The 18,171-nt window shown below is 44.2% G+C and overlaps 1 protein-coding gene across 2 annotated transcripts in view; it reads right to left on the reverse strand.

Moving 5' to 3' along the window:
* PIK3R1 (phosphoinositide-3-kinase regulatory subunit 1) overlaps positions 1-4,648 on the reverse strand; it is an 85,273-nt gene extending 80,625 nt beyond the window's left edge. The window contains exon 1 of one of the 2 annotated variants that reach the window (XM_082457217.1): positions 4,492-4,648. The gene's annotated coding sequence lies outside the window, so the exon portion shown is untranslated. Of the gene's footprint in view, positions 1-3,573; positions 3,596-4,491 lie in introns of those variants that run through there. The other variant, XM_082457218.1, reaches the window with a different exon arrangement.
* Positions 4,649-18,171: the final 13,523 nt, after the last annotated feature.

Here is an 18,171-nt window from a genome sequence, read left to right on the forward strand (position 1 = left end):
AGTTCTCTGCATCCTCCCGGGGAAGAAGCCCTGAGGAGGCGGCCATGGAATGGCAGGACTAAAGCAGACAATCTAGAGTCCCCCCTCTTGTGAAAATACAATGCTACTGTGTAAAATTCTTAGCAAGAAGGTGAGTATAGCACTGGGTTTCACACTCAAAGATGCTTGTCCCCATTGGTGCCTAAATTTTTAAACTTGGGCAAGTTACTTAAACCTCTCTGTGCCACGATTTATTACGAAGATTAAAGGAAATTATTTATACAAAGACTGTGCTCCATGCTTGATCATTAGAGCTTAATTAACACCAACATAGTGCTTATTAGGGGCCAGGCACACTTCTTCCAGTTTTGCATATGTCAACTCATTTAATCCTTAAAACCATCCCGGGTATGAGTCTCATCTCCATTTTACAGATGGGAAAATAAGCACAGAGAAGTTAAATAATTTGCTTAAGTCACATGCCTAGTAAACCACAGCTATAGTAGGATTATTGTTACTACTATCATTACTATTAATATTGATTGCCACTTACTGCCACTTATAGAATTCATTTTAAAACCAGAACATTTGCCAAGAATTTTCTTTTGCACTGCTTCTAAATGCTGCAAACTCTACTGAAAGAATCCTCAAGCTAGCCAAAATAAACCTCTCCACTGTTTCTTTAACTCCTTTTCAGAGTAAATAGATAGACAGATAAGGGCCGCTCGTGGACTTTGCCCATCTAGTCCTGAGGCAGAGGGTGGCTCTATAGAGGTCAGGGCAAAGGAGACCTGGGAGGGGCCAGGGCTGCGTGAGAGGGTGGTATGAGGCAGGGGGTGGAGTTAGGGGGCAACACTCCTCTCCAGCAGGGTTTGGTGGCTGGTCCCTAGCTGCCCTCAAAGAGAAAAGGTGACAGCGCTCATGCAGTCCTCCAGGGACTGAAGGCAGCAGCGTCCTCCGGTTACAGCCCTAGATCCTGGGGCTCAGCGCCGGGGCTAGACCACTGGGGGTCCAGCGAAAAAGGAGAGGGGCAAAGCACTCCAGCCCGGCCCAGGCACCTTGCTTTCTTCACTCTCTCCACCCGCTGCTGGAGTCTCCTCACTTTTGCTGGACTCCTGTGATCGCAGTACTCGCAGTACTCTCTAGGTGATGGTTAACATGAAAACTATTTTGATTGCAGGTGCCTGGGGGTACGTATTGGATTTACTTTAAGGAAAACAATGTTGGGAGGATACAATCTCCAAAGATGTTTTTATAGTAGATTATTTTTTTTTTTAAAGCAAAAGGTACACTACACTCATTCTATCCTTTCAAATAAATAAATAGACAAAACCCCTAACATCACCCAAACAGACAAGTTTAGGAGTAATTACATAGTCTATTTTCAGCTGCTTTGGCATAGCGTACATGAAATGGCCTTTAATTGCCACTCTCTTAAGCAAGTAATTCCGATAAGAGAGTTGGCAGAACCATGGCAGGTAATCACATTAGGGTGTAGGTGGAGGAGACGGGGAAAAAAATCAATAAATAGGATGAATATTTTTTAAATTAATTACAACCTAAGTTTTTTATTAAAAGCTGTTATATAATTGATATTATGCCTTCTAAGGTAAAAATGAAGTGATAATCCCTTCCTTCCATTGATAAGTAACTTCTTGTTTTCTGAGGGCTTCAGTAAGATGCTCCATTCTCTTGCCTTCACTGGCAAATCCCTGTATCCTCCAAGAGACAGAAGAGCTGTGGGGGGCCCGTCTAAATGTATAATATACTGAAAAAGGCACTTCCCTTTTTCTTCTGCATTGTGTATGCCTCAGTTGTGGGAGAATTAAAAGCAAAACACCAAATGCAAACATGATCTCAGCTTTCTATATTCTACCTGACCATGAAATCATTTTATTTTCAATGTGCTCACTGACCATCTCTCTATTCACTAAAACTCATTTTGCATATGACAAAATGCAAACACAATGAGAGCTGAACTAGAATTGTTTCTGTTTTAGTGAGTGTGTGGACAATCTTTCAGAGTGGATGCCTTTTCAGAATACTCCCTTGAACTACCTAAGAAAAAAAGGAGATTCTGACGAACATATTAGCCTAAGAATACGGGGCATTCATGGAAAATTTTAATTAAATATATGGGCAACACTCTTAATAACACAAAATTTGAGTAAGTGGAGCAGGCTTGCACTGAAGATACCAAAACCCTTCAAAAACTAGCTTAGGTGCACTTAACACTTCCAGCAAATAAATGCGTACTACCATCATCACTGTCAATAACCAAAATACGTATCACCTATGACTTATTGTACCACTTCTGTTTCCCAAAACCAACTTAATGTTGTGGGGATTTACTGTTCTTAATAAAGTGAAATTTAAAGAAACAGCTATGGAAAGACAATATAATTAATCAATGGGAAGTGAAATGCTTTTTCACCTTGGCTATCAGCATCACAGAGGTGAAAAGACACAGTGATACCATCATTTTACAAAAACAGATAAAACAGCAGATAGTAGTGTGTACAATGCAAATTATCTGCTATGCAACTGACAAGAACAGGTCCCAAATCAAGATGAAAGTTAAAAAGCAAATGCACATCACACTTTGAAAGCCAGTATCAGATATATAAAACTTTCTTCCAACCACAAAAATCTATACACTTCTATGGAAAAAGTACAACTCTCTAGTTGCAATTATCATATAAAAGCTGAAGAGGCCAGCAGTGACATAACCCAACACTTCTGCAAGGCAGGGAGCCTCCTCCACCAGCCTTTCCAGTTTAAGCCTGATTCTGAACCAAACACACCTTCCCAAACTGAAGAGGGATCCCCCGAAAAAATCGCTCAGGGTATTTTCTTTGTAATGACCAAAACACTTGCTTCCCAAAGTTTAAGAACTTTTGTTTCTAAGAAAACTATCATCTATGCTTTTTAAAAGCTGTTTATTTCAAGACAGTGTAATCTATCAAAAAATTATGGCTAGGAGGGTGCTTTTTTTTTTCTCTTCCAACAATAAAAGATGTTTGTGGCCTTCTGTGCAGAAGTCACCAAATTCCTGATGATTTGCCCCATTACTGATAGCTTGTCTCAGAAATAAACTTGTCTTCCTACTCTGACCTTTTCTAGCTAATACCTAACCATCTTTTAAAGCTGCCAAACGCAAGACAAGCTAATGAAATATTAAAAAGCAAACAAACAAACAAAAACCATTCCACATAACCCCTGGGTCACTTACTTTGTGAATGTCCCGCCTAACAACTAAAACTCCAGCCCCATCACACTGAAATGACAATCTTACGCTGCATTCAAAACCCGGAACTGCTTTATCCATTCGTACTTCGCACTGACAAAGAGGAAAAGAACTGAAAAAAAAAAAAAAGCCCCCCAAACCCCTATCACTTCTAAAGTCACAAAACCCCCAAACAGAGTAAACTCATACTCAGATACCAACAGTGCTGCAGCTCCACCAGGGATTAACGGTATAAGTGAGACCTTTCTGATCTTAATTGCGCCCAGAGAAGCAGAAGAATTTCCCCAAATCCAGTCCACACACATTCTGCATTCAACATGTAACAGCCATTCCGCTCACACCCTTACATTTTATGATCGAATTCTGGTTACCAAAGTACATTTCTGCACTGGAGCGGTTGGCCTGAGCTTTCCTGTTCTCTTTGTCTTGTGATCTGCGGGGCAGTTTCTGCCCTTGGGAAGTGAGTGTGAGAGCTGTGGATTCCAGACAATTCCCCACGATCTTTCAGCTCGGGTTTGCACGCTCTCTCGCTCTCTCTAGCCGGCTCCATATTGCTGGGCCGGTCCCTCCAGCCTCGCCCCGCGTTACAAAAAACCTGGATTTCCGGGCTGTTCCAAGACCCCATTAAGTCTGCCTCCAACAACCTGCCCAGGCCCGGTCGGCACCACACGCCGAGTTAGGGTCCCAATGACCGGCCGCCCCGAGGCGCACTTCCCCCACCCCGGAAGAGGAGGGAGGCGAACTTCGGAGGGCGGGGGCTGGGGGCTAACTCCGGGGACCCCCGCCGCCCCGCTCGCCCCGGGGAAGTGCCCGGGAAGCGACCCGGGTGCAGCCGGAGGGCGCGGGGGAAGGCATAGCTCCTTCCTGCTAACGCAAAGGCAGCGGTCAGGGCGCTCTCCTCTGCTGAAAGGCGCCGGAAAACTGCAGCAAGGCGACAGTGGGGTGGCGGAAGCCCGAGTTCGCCTGCAACTCCAGGGACGAATGCGCCCGGCGGCGCGCACAACCCGCTCGGAAGAGGACTAGGGAAACGGGAGCCGCGAGGTGGCCGGGGGCACGCAGGACGCTGGCCGCGAGGAGGGCCCGCGGCTGCCCGGCGGGCGGGAGATGCCGGCGGCAGGGAGGACGGCGGCCGGCTCGCTTCCCCCGGCTCGGCTCTGCAGAAGGAGAAGCGGCTGCTGGTGACAGGAAGAGAGCGGCGGTGGCCGCGCGCGCACGCACCGCCTCCCCCTCCCGAGCACACACCCGGACCCGCTGCTGCCGCCTACCTCCCCCGCCGGCCGGCTTCCTTCCTCTGCGGGGCCCAGGCTGCAGCGGCAGCCTCTTGCGCGCACGGCTCCGATGCGCCCCTGACCAGGCTCCGACCCGCCGGACGTTCCCGACCCAAGCTCGCCGTCTCCCGACCCGCTCCCCGCCGCCCCGGCCGCGGCCGCCGCTTCCTCCAACTCCGCTCCAGATGCTCGCGACTCCTTTCCGTGCGCCGGCAGCTCCAGCGCCCGGCGGCCAGCCCCGCCTCCGGCCCCGCCCCGCGCGCCCCGCCCCCGAGCCCGCGCCAACCGGCGCCCGCGTCTCCGCCCCTCTCCGCTGGCCCCGCGCCCTCCGCCTCTGCCGTTCACTTTGCGGGCCCCCGAGCCCGGCGGCCAGCGGGGTGGAGCTCCAGCCCTGCGAACCTTTCCTGCTGCCGGGCTCGCCTTCCGCCCCCAGCCGCGGGGATGCCCTGGGCTGCCGGGCCGAGCGCTCTGGCTTTGCGCCCTCCGGGCCGGCCAGGCTGCTGCCCGCCTGCGGCCGAGCCGGCTGCCGGGCGTCTTCGAGACCAGAGGCGGCGGGTCAGGGGAAGATCGAGGACAAATTCCGACTTAGAAGCTGCGTCTCTAATCGCAGTGTCTTGAAACAAACCCCAGCCTCTTTCGAGCCCCCAGCGCCCCAGCGGAGTGGCTGGGACGGGGAGGATTCGGATTCCAGGCTCGCCAAAGCCGCGAGGCCCTGCCATTCATGGCCTCGCCAGCGCGGCCGCGGGAGTGGGCGGAAAATCCTCGCCACCCCGCGTAGCGCCTGGGGGTGAAGGAGGGGTGAAAGGGTGAACCGGAGGGACGAGCGCCCGCAGCCTGCCTAGAACTCCAGGAGCCTGGCTGGCACTGCCGCCACCGGGAGCCGGCCCGGCCCGCCAGAAGGGCAGAGTTTTATGAGGAGGGCGCACGCTGGCTGATCCCTCTCAGTCCTGAGATGACAGAGCAAATGTAGGTCGCTCAGGCAGACCGTGGCCCCTTGGTTGCTCATGGGGTCGGTGGAGGAAGCTCATGTGAATTGTACGGTTCCTTAAATTTGTTAATTTTCAAATGCACACTCTTCAGCTAGTCGTCATTATTTTAGTTGCTCAAGAAAAATCTGACGTTGATTCAAACCTTCCTCCGACAGTAGGATGGGATACCAGCACCCTCTGTTCCTCTTTCGCCCGTGAAAACATGTTGAGTCCGCTTTTTAAAAAGCTCTTCCCAGATTCCTCTTTCTGCGGTTTTGAGACCTGCACCCGCCCAGCCTACTTGCCCTAGAGCCCTTTTCCCAATTTCCTTGCAAGAATATTACTTTTTTTTTTTTTTTTAACCAAGCACTTAGACTTCTGTCAAACTTTGAATTTGGTGGTTTATTCCTCTGGGCGTTGGAAGTAAAGAATATCCTGAAATTTATTGACTGTCCTAAGGAAATATAATCATTCTTAAAGGTGACTCACATTCTAACGGACAAGTTAGTTCTACTTTAGGGTCTTCAGGCCCTGGCATTTTTGTTATTACAGCATATTTCTTGAAGTGGAGATACAAAAGCAGACAGATACTTGTGTTGTTTAAGAATCCACTTCATCTAAAAGTAAATATGAAGTTTACTAAGCTACATGATTCCCACCCATCCTGTGAAATGAAGGACCGCATATATTGTTTGCCTGAGATTTATAAATGAAATGAGGGGTCTCACCCTGAGATAGAGTTACTTTGATCCAGTCCAATAAGCTGAGATGTAACTGCTGTGACGTTTGCTGTATTTCCTTTAGGCTTGCGTCTGAAGAAACCTCACCAGCTGTCTCCTTTTATACACGATGAATTCCTGGAAAGACATTTATATACTGCTATAATGGGGTTCTATTCCCCCCAAACCTAAAAATAGCATGAAATCCTTAATCAAGCTTCCTTTTCTAGATAGACTTCAACAACTTATTTCCAGTATATGTTGTTTTTTCTTTAATATTTTTCTGTCATATTTGAACACATAGCATTAAGTCCAAAGAGTGTTCCATGATAGGACAATATGGTTCTCTTTCCATAATTGAATAAGTTTAGTCTTTGTTTCATCTTTATTAAACTGATACCTCCCTGCCATATCACTAATATTCAAATTTTTATTTATTTTTATTTTCTATTAATTTCTATGAAATAATTAAAGCAAAAGTCACCAAAACAGCAGTATTCAAAATTTTAAAAAATAACCTTTTCCTTTAATCAAATCTTATCTGGACTCCAAAAATGTAACTGTTATGAGAAGCCATGTGGTGACACCAAGGGCGCCTCTAGGTCTTTGGACCAGCCATGGCATTCCCTCTTGGGAATTTGTTGGAAATGCAAATTCTCTCCTCAATGAATCAGACATACTGGGGATGGAGCCTATGGATCTGTTTTAATACACCTTCCAAGTGGCATGCTAGGGTTTGAGAACCATTGCTCCAGGCCTAAGGCATCTGGGAACACAAACTGAAACCACTGCAATAAAATGCTCAAATAAACGCACAAACACTACCGTGCAATCAGTAACAGCGGAACTGGTGGATGACAGCGGTGCCACCATCAAAGAGCTCAAAATGTCAAAGGAGGTACAGTTTGCCAAAGGGAGAGAGGGTTGTCATGTATAATTGGTGACAGCAAAGGTGGTTTGGAAGGCAGACCTATGGGAGTCAAGGACCCTCAACACCAAAAGGTTTTCAGTGGCCACAGCAAGCTGAGATGTACCCTCCCAAAGAGGACCAGTAGTACATTCTCATTTGCCACCATCACTCCAGCTACTTCAATAATGTGAGTGCTAGAATAAGCTTCCATTAGACTTGAAACCTAAGTCTGTAGTTTAGGGTTCAAAATCAAAATAAAAAAGACAAATGCCTTCGAGCCTTACTTCTCATACACCAGCAGCACTGACACCATCTAGGAGCTTGCTACATATGCAGAATCCCAGACATGCATGCTGAATCACAATCTGCAGTTTAATAAGGTCCCCAGGTGATTCATATGCAAGTTAAACTTTGAGATGCTCTTACACAGGTGTCCTCAATTTTGGAATTGCCTGGGGAGCTTATAAAAATCCCAGCGCCTGGATTACACAACAGATGGATTATATCAAAATCTTTGGGGGTTGCAACAGAGGCATCAGTAGCTTTAAAAGTTCCTCACGTGATTCCTGACAGTTTGAAGCCAGGTTCAAGAACCACCATCTTGAAGAATCCAGGTAGGAAAGGTGCCATCAGGAAAGCCATCTCGGGAGAGACTGGAGCCCAAATGTCTGGTCTTAAAGGGAGCAGCTGTTACTGGAGTTTAGCTGACTGTGGCCACGCAGGAATGTGAGCCCAGATTTGCCAGGCCTTTCAATTCTCAGAGAGAAGCTGGAAATCCAGATTTTTAATGGGCAATTTCCCAATTATTAAATGATGGCAATTCATTCAACATTCTTTGAAACCTGGGTTACGCCACGTAAGCGTTATGACCACCAGTAGTTTATAGTTTTAGGATGCTGTACATCATAAAATTAAGTGGGCCAAAAAAAAAAAAAAAAAAAGGAAGCACACCCAAGAAGAGAACGGGCTTGTTGGAAGGTCAAACTGTTGATCTCAAGGCTCATGTATTTTGAGACTTCTGTTCTCTACAACATCAAACATTGCAGGCCTTCAATGGCTGAGAATTGGTAATGGGTGAGATACCAGTGCTAGCAACCCTGGGGCAAAATACTCTGGAATGGTGTCCAATATTTTTATTTTCCCTATCTCCTGCCCTGATAACTGAAATGGGAGAAAAATCAATCTTTGTATTACTTAGCTTCAAATTTTCCCCTCTTTGTGAGCTAACCAGGTTAAACACATATTAAGAGAAGCATGAAAAAAATTATTGGCTGGAATAGTGCTTCCTAGCAGAGGGAGAATTCAGAAGGCCAATGGTTTTAGAATTCTCATTCTGTTATTTCTGAGCTTGTACGTGCTGTTAACCATGTGGAGGTATTAGAAGGAGAGGCAACTTCCTGACTGTACCCCCAGAGAACACGTCGGATCATAATCACCTGTACTCAGAGTTCTCTGGTCATAATCTGTGGTCTGGGCATTCTTGTCTCTTTCAGCTCTTCAGTCCTCATACTTTGGGAATAAAACTAAATAAATCAACCAGCAAGCGATGGAAGTAAATGAACCACCTTAGTGATAGTTTCAGTTAATTCTACTCTGTATCTGCTCTCAAAATCCCCTGTAATAAGAAGCTGGATTAAAAAAAAAAAAATTACAACACAGTAATCTCAGTTGATAAAATATGAGACACACAAACAAAATTTTGTGTAGTTATTTTCTTGAATGCCAGGGCCACCTTTATTTTTGTATAACTCCGGCAAATAATAGACTTCCTGGTACATAGCGGGCACTCAGTAAAGGAGAATGGTCTGGAGGGTTAAAAGAAACTCAACGTGAAATTCTTATATGTGCAACTGTTAAAGCAATAGAATGCAAGTGTTGTTCAGATAGAACCTCTGAGGGCCTAAGTCAGAGCCAGACTTGAGGATGGAGCAACAGGGTCACAAATGCTGCCAGTCTACAAGTGGTGCTAAAACATCACCAGGCTGGGAGCAACTGGAAAGCTATGTGCAAGGAAAAATGAACCTTCATGCTGGCATCCTACCATATAAAAAATTTGACTGGAAATGGATCATAGACCTACATTTAAAAGCTGAAACTATAAAACTGCTAAAAGAGAATATAGGTTTAGAAAAGATTTCTTAAATATTAGGACACAAAAACATGAACTATACAAGGAAGAAAACCAGTAAATTGAATTTCATCAAAATCAGAAACGTTTGCTCCTCAAAAGCCACTGTTATGAAAATAAAAAGCCACATCTTAGAGAGAATATTTGCAAAATATATATCCAACAAAGGACTTGTATTTAGAATACGTCAGGAACCCTCACAACACAATATTTTTTAAAAAGCAAACAGAACAGTTTTTAAAAATAGACAAAAGATTTGAACACTTTACCCAAGAATATAAACGGGTGCAAATAAGCTCATGTATAGAAGAAGCTCAGCAACTTTAGTTATTAGGGAAATGCAAATTAAAACCACAGTAAGAAGGGATTCAAATAGATACTTGTATGCAATGTTCATAACAGCATTGTTCACAATAGCCCAAAGCTGGAAACTACACAAGTATTCATGAACAGATAAATGGATGAACAAAATGTGGTACTGACATGCAATGGAATATTATTCGGCCTTAAAAAGGAATAGAGTTCTGACACATGGAGTTCTACCCTCAGAAACATCCAGAGTACATGGTGGTGGGGAGGCTTGAGGGATGTTTCATCCTGGCTTTGGAAAACCTTACTGAAGTGTCCCAGGCACCCGCTGGAATGTGCTCCTCCCTAGTGAGCTGTGTTTATAAGTCCCACCTCACAAACGTTGCCCCTGGTTCTATTTCACTCTTACTCTCTGACTCCCTTTTGTATAGGCTCCGTGAAGCTTCCTCATTTTGATTAAAAAATCTTTTACAAAGCTTATAGTATGCTTAGTTAGCTCTCAGCTTCCTGAGCTAACATCATATTCCAGTCCTTCCAGTTTTAGAGGCTAAAATTTAATCACCTCATTTAGACTTGGGTGATACAAGATTTTCTCCATCACCATTGACAGACTCTCCCTCTCAGACTGGTTTATCATATGTTCATTGTTAATATGGATTTCTCTTTCAGAGGGTCACCTTTTCCCAAAGTTCTGGAGCCACCTTTCTCCAACAAAATCAACCTACTTAGGTCCATAACCATGTATCAGTTAAGCTAAGGAAGTAATTCTGAAACATTCTACTATTTTTTTTTAAATTCAAAATGGGCTTGCATTTAAAAAATGACAAAAAGTATAAATATGATGAAAAGCAAGCTGGTAAATTATATTTCTTGGTGATTCAATTAATTGGAAATTTCGCCCGTAGTTGATTATATTCTACACCCAAGCTTTGAGCACTGGTACAAATTGTTAGGGTGCTGTTACAGCTGTCTGGGTAAAAGGATTGGCTTAAATAGGCTCATGTTGGCACTGCCAACATAAAAATTAAGGGCAAAGTCACACCGATAGATAATGAGCCCTTTATCAAGGAAACTGTGTTGGACAATCTCACTGCTCAGAAAGAATTTTTCAAAAGAAACCCCAGCCTTTGTTCCCTCCACTGGAGGGGATCCAGAACTGTCAGTGCTTCTGACAGAACTGAGCCCCGAGTATTCAGACAGCCTCGCAGAATAAAGGAAACCCATTGCCATCAGCCTCTCCAGACTAGCCCCTACCACGCTGCTTTTTCTCTGGGTCTTGCCAAGCTGTGTATGCAAAGAAAACGCTTTAGATCAGGTAAGGTTATCTTCTGACAGTACCAATTTTCTAAGATTCTTAGAATCTTTTGTTGGGTGACTGTATCACAATGTTAACAAGGATTTCTTTTCTTCGGTTATGAACAAAATGCATTGTGAAGGAATGACTACTCCTCACTTAGGATGTTTTGTAGGGCATGAGTTTCTTTAACCATGAATATGTTTGAAAAATACATCTTAGGTTTTCTGTTGTAAGAAGGGAGCCGTGCTTCTGACGGCTTTTGTATCGGATTTTAATGCTTCAAGAGAACTTGGACATGAATTCTTTTATTTGATGCATCATTCCTGGGTCGTAGGCAGAGCCTGCATCCTGATTTCCATTTTACAGATGAAGAAACAGACTCGGGAAGGCTATGTGATTTGACCTGGGTTTCATAGACTGAGAGCAGTGGAATAAAATCTCTGCTGGGGCTTTCTGACTCTAGGACTGCAGCATGTGCTGTCTCATTGTTCAGTGATACCTCCCTTCCGGTTAATACGCTCCTTACTCTGAATCTGTGATCGGCCACTTCTAGGCAACTTTCAGTCTAACGATTGCAATTATCAGCTAATCTATCATCACTACAAATCCAGGAGAAACTTCGAAAGGGCCCAAAAGGATCTAGGCTGATCAACAGAGAACTTCAGACCTCTGAGACCACCTCCTCTCCCTCCTTGGGTAACCCTAAATCACAGAGTTGGCACGTGCCTGCCTCATCTAGTTTAACTCTCTCTTTTTCAGAGAAGGAAACCGAGTCTCAGAGAAGTTAGATAACTGTCTCTATGATACAGAGTTAGGTGATGCTCCAAGTCACACAGGCAGTTAGTGACAGAATCATGAAAAGAACCTACGTCTCCTTAATCTGGCCGTAGGCCTCACTGGTCTAGCACGTGGCATCACGGTACGATTCTGGTTTAGCTAGTGCCTGGTAAGCACTTGCCAAATATAACAGGCACCGCTGACTTATGGAAGACAAGATTTATGACTCGTATACATGATTACGGGTCTGTCAACAATGGCTTTGTGAAAGATTTATAATCTTGTACGCAATTCAGGCACTGTGCCACGTGAAAAACAGGAGGAACCGTGCAGGCTGATGATGTACTCTAAGGACAAAACTTCTTTAAACCTGAAATGCTATAAAAGACTCTAACACCCAGTTCCATGGCAAAGAGATGGCAATTCCTGCTATTTTCTCAGTCACTGAATTCGAGGGGAAAAAAGAATACGTACCTGCTTCCCAAACCATTTACCTGGCCATGAATGTCGGCACACACACCCCCCCACCACCACCTCTTTTCTGCAAGCCATGTTGGACCGCATTAAAAGCATGCCCTGATATTCCCCTCATGCGGGGAACGTTCCCTCACCAATCCCTGTGTGATACTAAAAACCTAGTATTCTACCCATCATGAGGCTCAGTACTTTGACAGAGGTGGCTTTGCCAAGCTTTTCCTTATTCATCCTTTCTTGGAAGGGGGTTCAGAAACTTCTTGGCTTACCAACAGGCTACCTTGCAGAAGCCTACAAGACCATTTGTCTTAGAGTCAAAGTAGTATCCGACAAGGGAGCACGAGAGCCATTAGGTTGAGGCAGGCCAAGTTCCTATGCTTTTGCTCTAGTAAAAGAAGCTTTGGAGAGATTGATGACTGTTCACCAGTAGCAAGTTCAGAAGACAGAAGTTTCTCTACGGGGACAGGTCCTCACCTGGCAGGCGAGTGCCTCTTGCCTTAGTACCATGTCCCTGCAGAAAAAGTTGTTGTGCCATACTCATCAACAGAAAAACAGTGTGCAGAAACACAAAATGAAGTTGAAAAGAGGGAGAAGAATAATAGTTAACCCCACTAATTACCTAATCAAGCACTGGTCCAAGTGCTGCACATATATGAATTCATTTAGTCTCCATAGTGCCATTCCTCCCACTTTACAGATAAGGAAACTGGCACCAAAAGGCTAGGTAGCTGGTAGAGCTGAGCTTTGAACTGAAGCAACTTGGTCCCAGACAGCCTCTTCTAAACCAGGGGTTTACAAACTCTACCTTAGAGGCCAACTCTGGCCCATTACCTATTTTCATAAATAACTCCCATTATCTGTGTGGCTTTCACACTCGCTTGGCAGAGTTAGTAGTTGCAACAGGGACCGCGTGGCCCACAGAGCCTAAAATATTTACTGGCTCTTTACAGAAAGAGTTTGCTGACCCTTGCTCTGAATTATACTGGGGAAGGAGAGAGACTGTCCCTCTCACACCTTTTAGAAGTACAAACACATCTGAAGGCTGTTGTTATATACACTAACAATTTAATATCTGGGAGATAGTTTAGCATCTATCTAATTCTTTCCCATTTGTCTTAAAGGAGAGGAAACTGAGGTCTGGGGACATGAGAAAAATGACCCCTAGATGACATTGATAACAGCAGATGCAGGTCCAGAATACAAATCCCCAACCCACTGTCCTGCTGTGTTTGAGACAGCCCCTCAATTTTCAGTTAGTGCCTTAGCAGGAATTAGTTGAAGATGAGTTGAGAGCAAGACTGGCACAAATCAGAGGGACCATCCAGCAGATGGAGAAGGAAGTTGAAGGTAAGTACAGAGAGGCCAACAGGGAGAAAACCCAGTCTGTGCTGATAAAGGTGTACAGAGGCAGCTATTTCACAATTTTGTTGAGGGCCAGCCAGGGCAGGGCCACTCAAGCCTGCCTGGATTCCCAGCCCTTGACTTCTCTCTAAACTAGTGTAGACTGTCTACTGGACACTCAAAAATAGATGATTTTATAAACATTATTAACCATGTATTCAATTAGTCCTAACTGGATTGTAAATGGCTTGAGGGAAATTCCAAAGGTCATGAATACGTGAGGTATAGAGTCTGCAAAGAGGGCCCCACCCTGAGAAGTTAGAATGGAAATATCGACCTGATTATTTCCTAGTATTTTTCAAGGCCCATCCAAAAGAAAGCTCAGCTGAGATCTTTATTTCTGTTCATTTTCATCACCAGTCATTTGCAAAGCCCTCATTTTATCTTAGAGCTTCAAAAGAATACTGTCAAAACCAGCTTCTTCGTGACTTGTCACTTAACATGTTCTCCTTCATTTCCGAGGGAACAAAGTACATATTTTCCCAAAAGCAATTGAAATCACAACCCCTGCTCCTTCTTTTAGGGCGTTGGGGAGTCAGTGTTAATCAAATACTAATGAGAATCGAAAGAGCTAGAAAACGTTATATAACTTTCTATCTACAGAAATGCAAATGACATTTAAAATCAGCATAATTTCACAACTAGTGTGTTGCTTTGTTGAATCCGTTCAAAACTTCATAGTCCAAATCATACACAAATGCAAATTTATTGGCGTACATCACTATCTAATATGAAATTCTAGAAATTTTGGAAACTTCAGATGCCATAGTAACACCAGGCCAGAGAGAGGAAATATTCTGTAAAATTATCAACCTTCTTGAGACTGTTTTCAGTTAGAGCTGATGGCTCACACATGTTAATTTACTCATTGGGATGTATTCGTAAACTTGCACTATTTGCCTAGCCCCTGCTTCTCCAGGATTTACAACCCGGTCCCAGCACAATTCTCAAGGGTTATCATAGGAGCATCCATTTCAGCCACAGTTCAGTGGGGTATATGAATCAATGTGGGATGACCATCCCTTTTTCCTCAAGTCTTACTTTCTGGCCATGGCTGATTGGTCCAAAGGAGGACATGTGGCTCAGCTGAGCCAATGAGTTCCTTCCTCAGGATTTTGGATTTTTGTGTTGAAAGAGTTAGTCTGAGCTCTAACACTTAAACCTCAAAAGCTGTCAGTTGCCATGTTTCCTTTTATATTGACAAGAAACGTCATGAGGAGAGAGAAAGAAGAACAAAGCAGATGTGCAGAGAGAGGAACTGAGGAGAGCTACCATGAAGTCCTGAGTTCCTGATTTCAGCTTTTCCTGCAGATTCATCTTTGTATCCATGAGATACCTTTATATCCTTATAATAAAATGTTCTTTCTGCTTAAGCTTATTGGAGTGGGCTTCTGTCACTTGGCAGGCACTAAATGTCTTAAGAAATACAGAGCATTAAAAATTTTTAAGAAGATGAAATAGAATTTTGCTAGGAAAATATGTGTATTTACTAGGAAAGCTTATTTATTCATTAGTAAGCTTCTTCGAGTTACACTTGAAAGCAGATTAATCAGGCCAATGACTTGAACTTAGTTAGTGCTCAATAGTTTTTTGTTGTGGTTTCTGTTGTTTGTTTTAATGCATAATAAATAGCAAGGACTAGTGAGTGACATACTGATGACCTGGAGAAAAGAGAAGTAAAGCATGCGATGAAGGAAAGCATACTCCACAGGCTAAAATTGAAGCCCCACCCTCACTCTAACCTTGTCTCAACAAATAGCCAATTATCCAGTCTGTTGTGTAAGCCAAACCCAGGTAATCATCCTCTCTCTTTTTTCCTGTACCAAGTCCATCATTTCACCATTCCACCAGTTCCAGTGGTTTAACCAAGTAGAAATCTCTCATCTTTATCCATTTCATTTCCATTGCTGCTACCCTAATCCAAAGTTGCATCATTTAGTTGTCACTTAATTGGTCTCCTTTCTGAAACCTCTTAACTCCTAGCATCCCTAACTCCACAGTTCTGGCCAAAGGATGCTTTTTGAAATGTAAATTTGATGATGACATCCATCTCCTCCCAAACACACACAATACACATATCCTCTTTTAAACATTTTATAGTTTCCTCATTGCTGTAGGGCAATGATTCTCATTCCTGGCTTCACAGTAAAATCACCTGGAAGCTTTACAACAAACATACAAACAAATAAACAAACTTATGCCTGGATCTCACTTCCAGAAATCCGGATTTAATTGTTCTGGAGTGGGATCCTTTTATCAGCATTTCTAAAATGCTCCCCAGGTGAGTCTAATGAAAAGCCAGAGCTGCAAGAACTGGTCAAGGTATATAAGCCAAAATCCTCCACATGGGCCGGCCATGGTCTTGTCTCTGCTTCCTTCTCTGCCCTCATCATCTGCCACATCCCCATCTTCTGTTGTCCAGCCATGTTGGTCTTTTCTTGGTTCCTCAAAATACCCACACTCTTTCCTGCCTGGGTCTAGGGCCTCTGAGCAGCTTCTACCTGTGACACACTCTCCTTTTTCTCCAGATCTGCACTTTGTATCGCCTTCTTAGGGAAGACTTGCTTGACCTCCCCAAGTAGGTCAACCTCCCATTCTGGGCCAATCGAACTCTGAACCCTTCCTTGATAGCACTCATCACAGTAGGCTTTACATTTATGTGTAATTCTTTGAATCATGTTTGTGTTCCCCATTAGACTATAAACTCTGTGAGCAGGGGCCATGTTTGCTTTGCTCACCACTGCATCTCCAGTCCCCAGTCTACCTCTGGAAGAGAACTCCCTCCTTCTTTGTTATGAGGACCAAGGGAGGAGAGGGTGATATTTCCTGAGGGCAGCCCTACCGCTACAGAGGTTAAAATTCAGCACCAAGATTTTCGTTACAAAACTAACAAAAACTTCAGAGGGAAACCCAAGTCTTGAGTGCAATGGGCAGTACAAAACTTTAAGGGGCATGTGATTGATGGCAGATGGAGGGAGTGGGGTGTAAAAGACTCAGGACAGGTGAAGGGTCTGGAGGAAAGGTCTCTGACCCCACCGGGTCTGGTCTTCCATTTCATCCCCATAAACTTCTGCCTGTGGCTTAAGTGGCATGGCCTGAAAGCAAAAAAGGAGAACATGTGCCCAATAATCCCTGTGGGGCTTGGCAGGACAAGGCAGCAACCATGTGGGGTCACTAGGGCAGACTGTGGGTTTGTTTGAGTTACAAGGAGACGACCCATCCAACCACAGGACATCTAGTTTGGTGATTAGACGTGGAGCCAGACTCTTTCTTTTCAGACCCCTACAGGGAGCTCTGCTACTTACTTGCTATGTGACCTTAGGACAAGTTACTTATGTTCTCTATGTTTCTGTTTTCAGACTGTACCACGGGGAGGATGAGAGTATGTCCCTCACAACGGGTATATAACATTATATCTATATAATCTCTTTAGAGATTCATTACAAAGACAACAGATTCTAGCTAACACAAGCACAAATTCTAGCTAACACAAGCCTTCTTCAGCTATTGTTTTTATAATTTTATCCCTACTCTAAAACCCTGCAAGGTTCCCCATTTTTGCTTCTGTGTTGATGGATCTGCAGTAGGTGCCCTGGTAGTTGCATGCTCTGAACCACTGCAACCCACACCCCCAGCCGCTACAGTGCAAACTTTCTGCTATCCAATGAGAAAAGTCTTCTGGTTTCTGAATAAGACCAAAGTGAAGCACATTTACAACGTCTGAATCTTAGATCAACCATAATTGTGCAGATGATTTGCCTTCCAACTACATGCACTAAAATGTCATTTCTGTCCATGAATGTCTGTGAAGTGTGCTATAATCTCCATGCCCTGTAACACCTCTCAAGACAAGTCTCTCACCTTCTGAAGGGAAGATAGAGAGCTTGCATCGGCATCCCTTCCTGGGACAGTGATAGAGGCAACTCTTTACATAGGACATCCTCCTCCGTCTGGCCTTCCATTATCCCTGTAAATATGTTCCCAGGGACAGGGATGGGGGGCATCCCATTTATTCACATGCCCTGGAATGAAATGTTCTGAGCACACAGTAACACCTGACGGCACAGAGAATTGGATACATTACACATCCTTGGCAACATATCCATTTTAACTGGAAAGTCATTTGTGTTACAACCATACAAATTTCATCTCTAAGTTCAGTTTGGCTAGCACTCCTTGGAAGAGGAATGTGATGGTTCATTTCATGGGTCAACTGGACTGGGCCATGGGGTACCCAGACATTTGGTCAAACATTATTTTGGATGTGTCAGTGAGGGTGTTTCTAGATGAGATTAACATGTGTGTAGGGAGACTGAGTAAAGCAGATTACCCTACCTAATGTGGATGAACCTCATCCAATCATTTGAGGACCTGAATAGAATAAAAAGGCTGACCCTCCCACAGATGAGAGGGTATTTCCTCCTTGAGCTGGGACTTCTTCTCCTCCCCGGGACTCAAACTAAAACATTAGCTTTTCCTGAGTCGAAAGCCTGCTGGCCTTTAGACTGGAACTACACTATCGGTTCTCCTGCTCTTAGGCTTTTGGACTCAGATTGGAACTAAACCATCGGCTTTCCTGGGTCTCCAGCTTGTTGACTGCAGATCCTGGGACTTGTCAGGCTCCATAATCACCAATTCTTTCCCTATGTACATATATATATATATATATATATATATTTTTTTTTTTTTTTTTT

Source organism: Balaenoptera physalus (assembly GCF_965194825.1).
Source record: "Balaenoptera physalus genome assembly, chromosome: 3".
Classification (NCBI taxonomy): domain Eukaryota; kingdom Metazoa; phylum Chordata; class Mammalia; order Artiodactyla; family Balaenopteridae; genus Balaenoptera; species Balaenoptera physalus.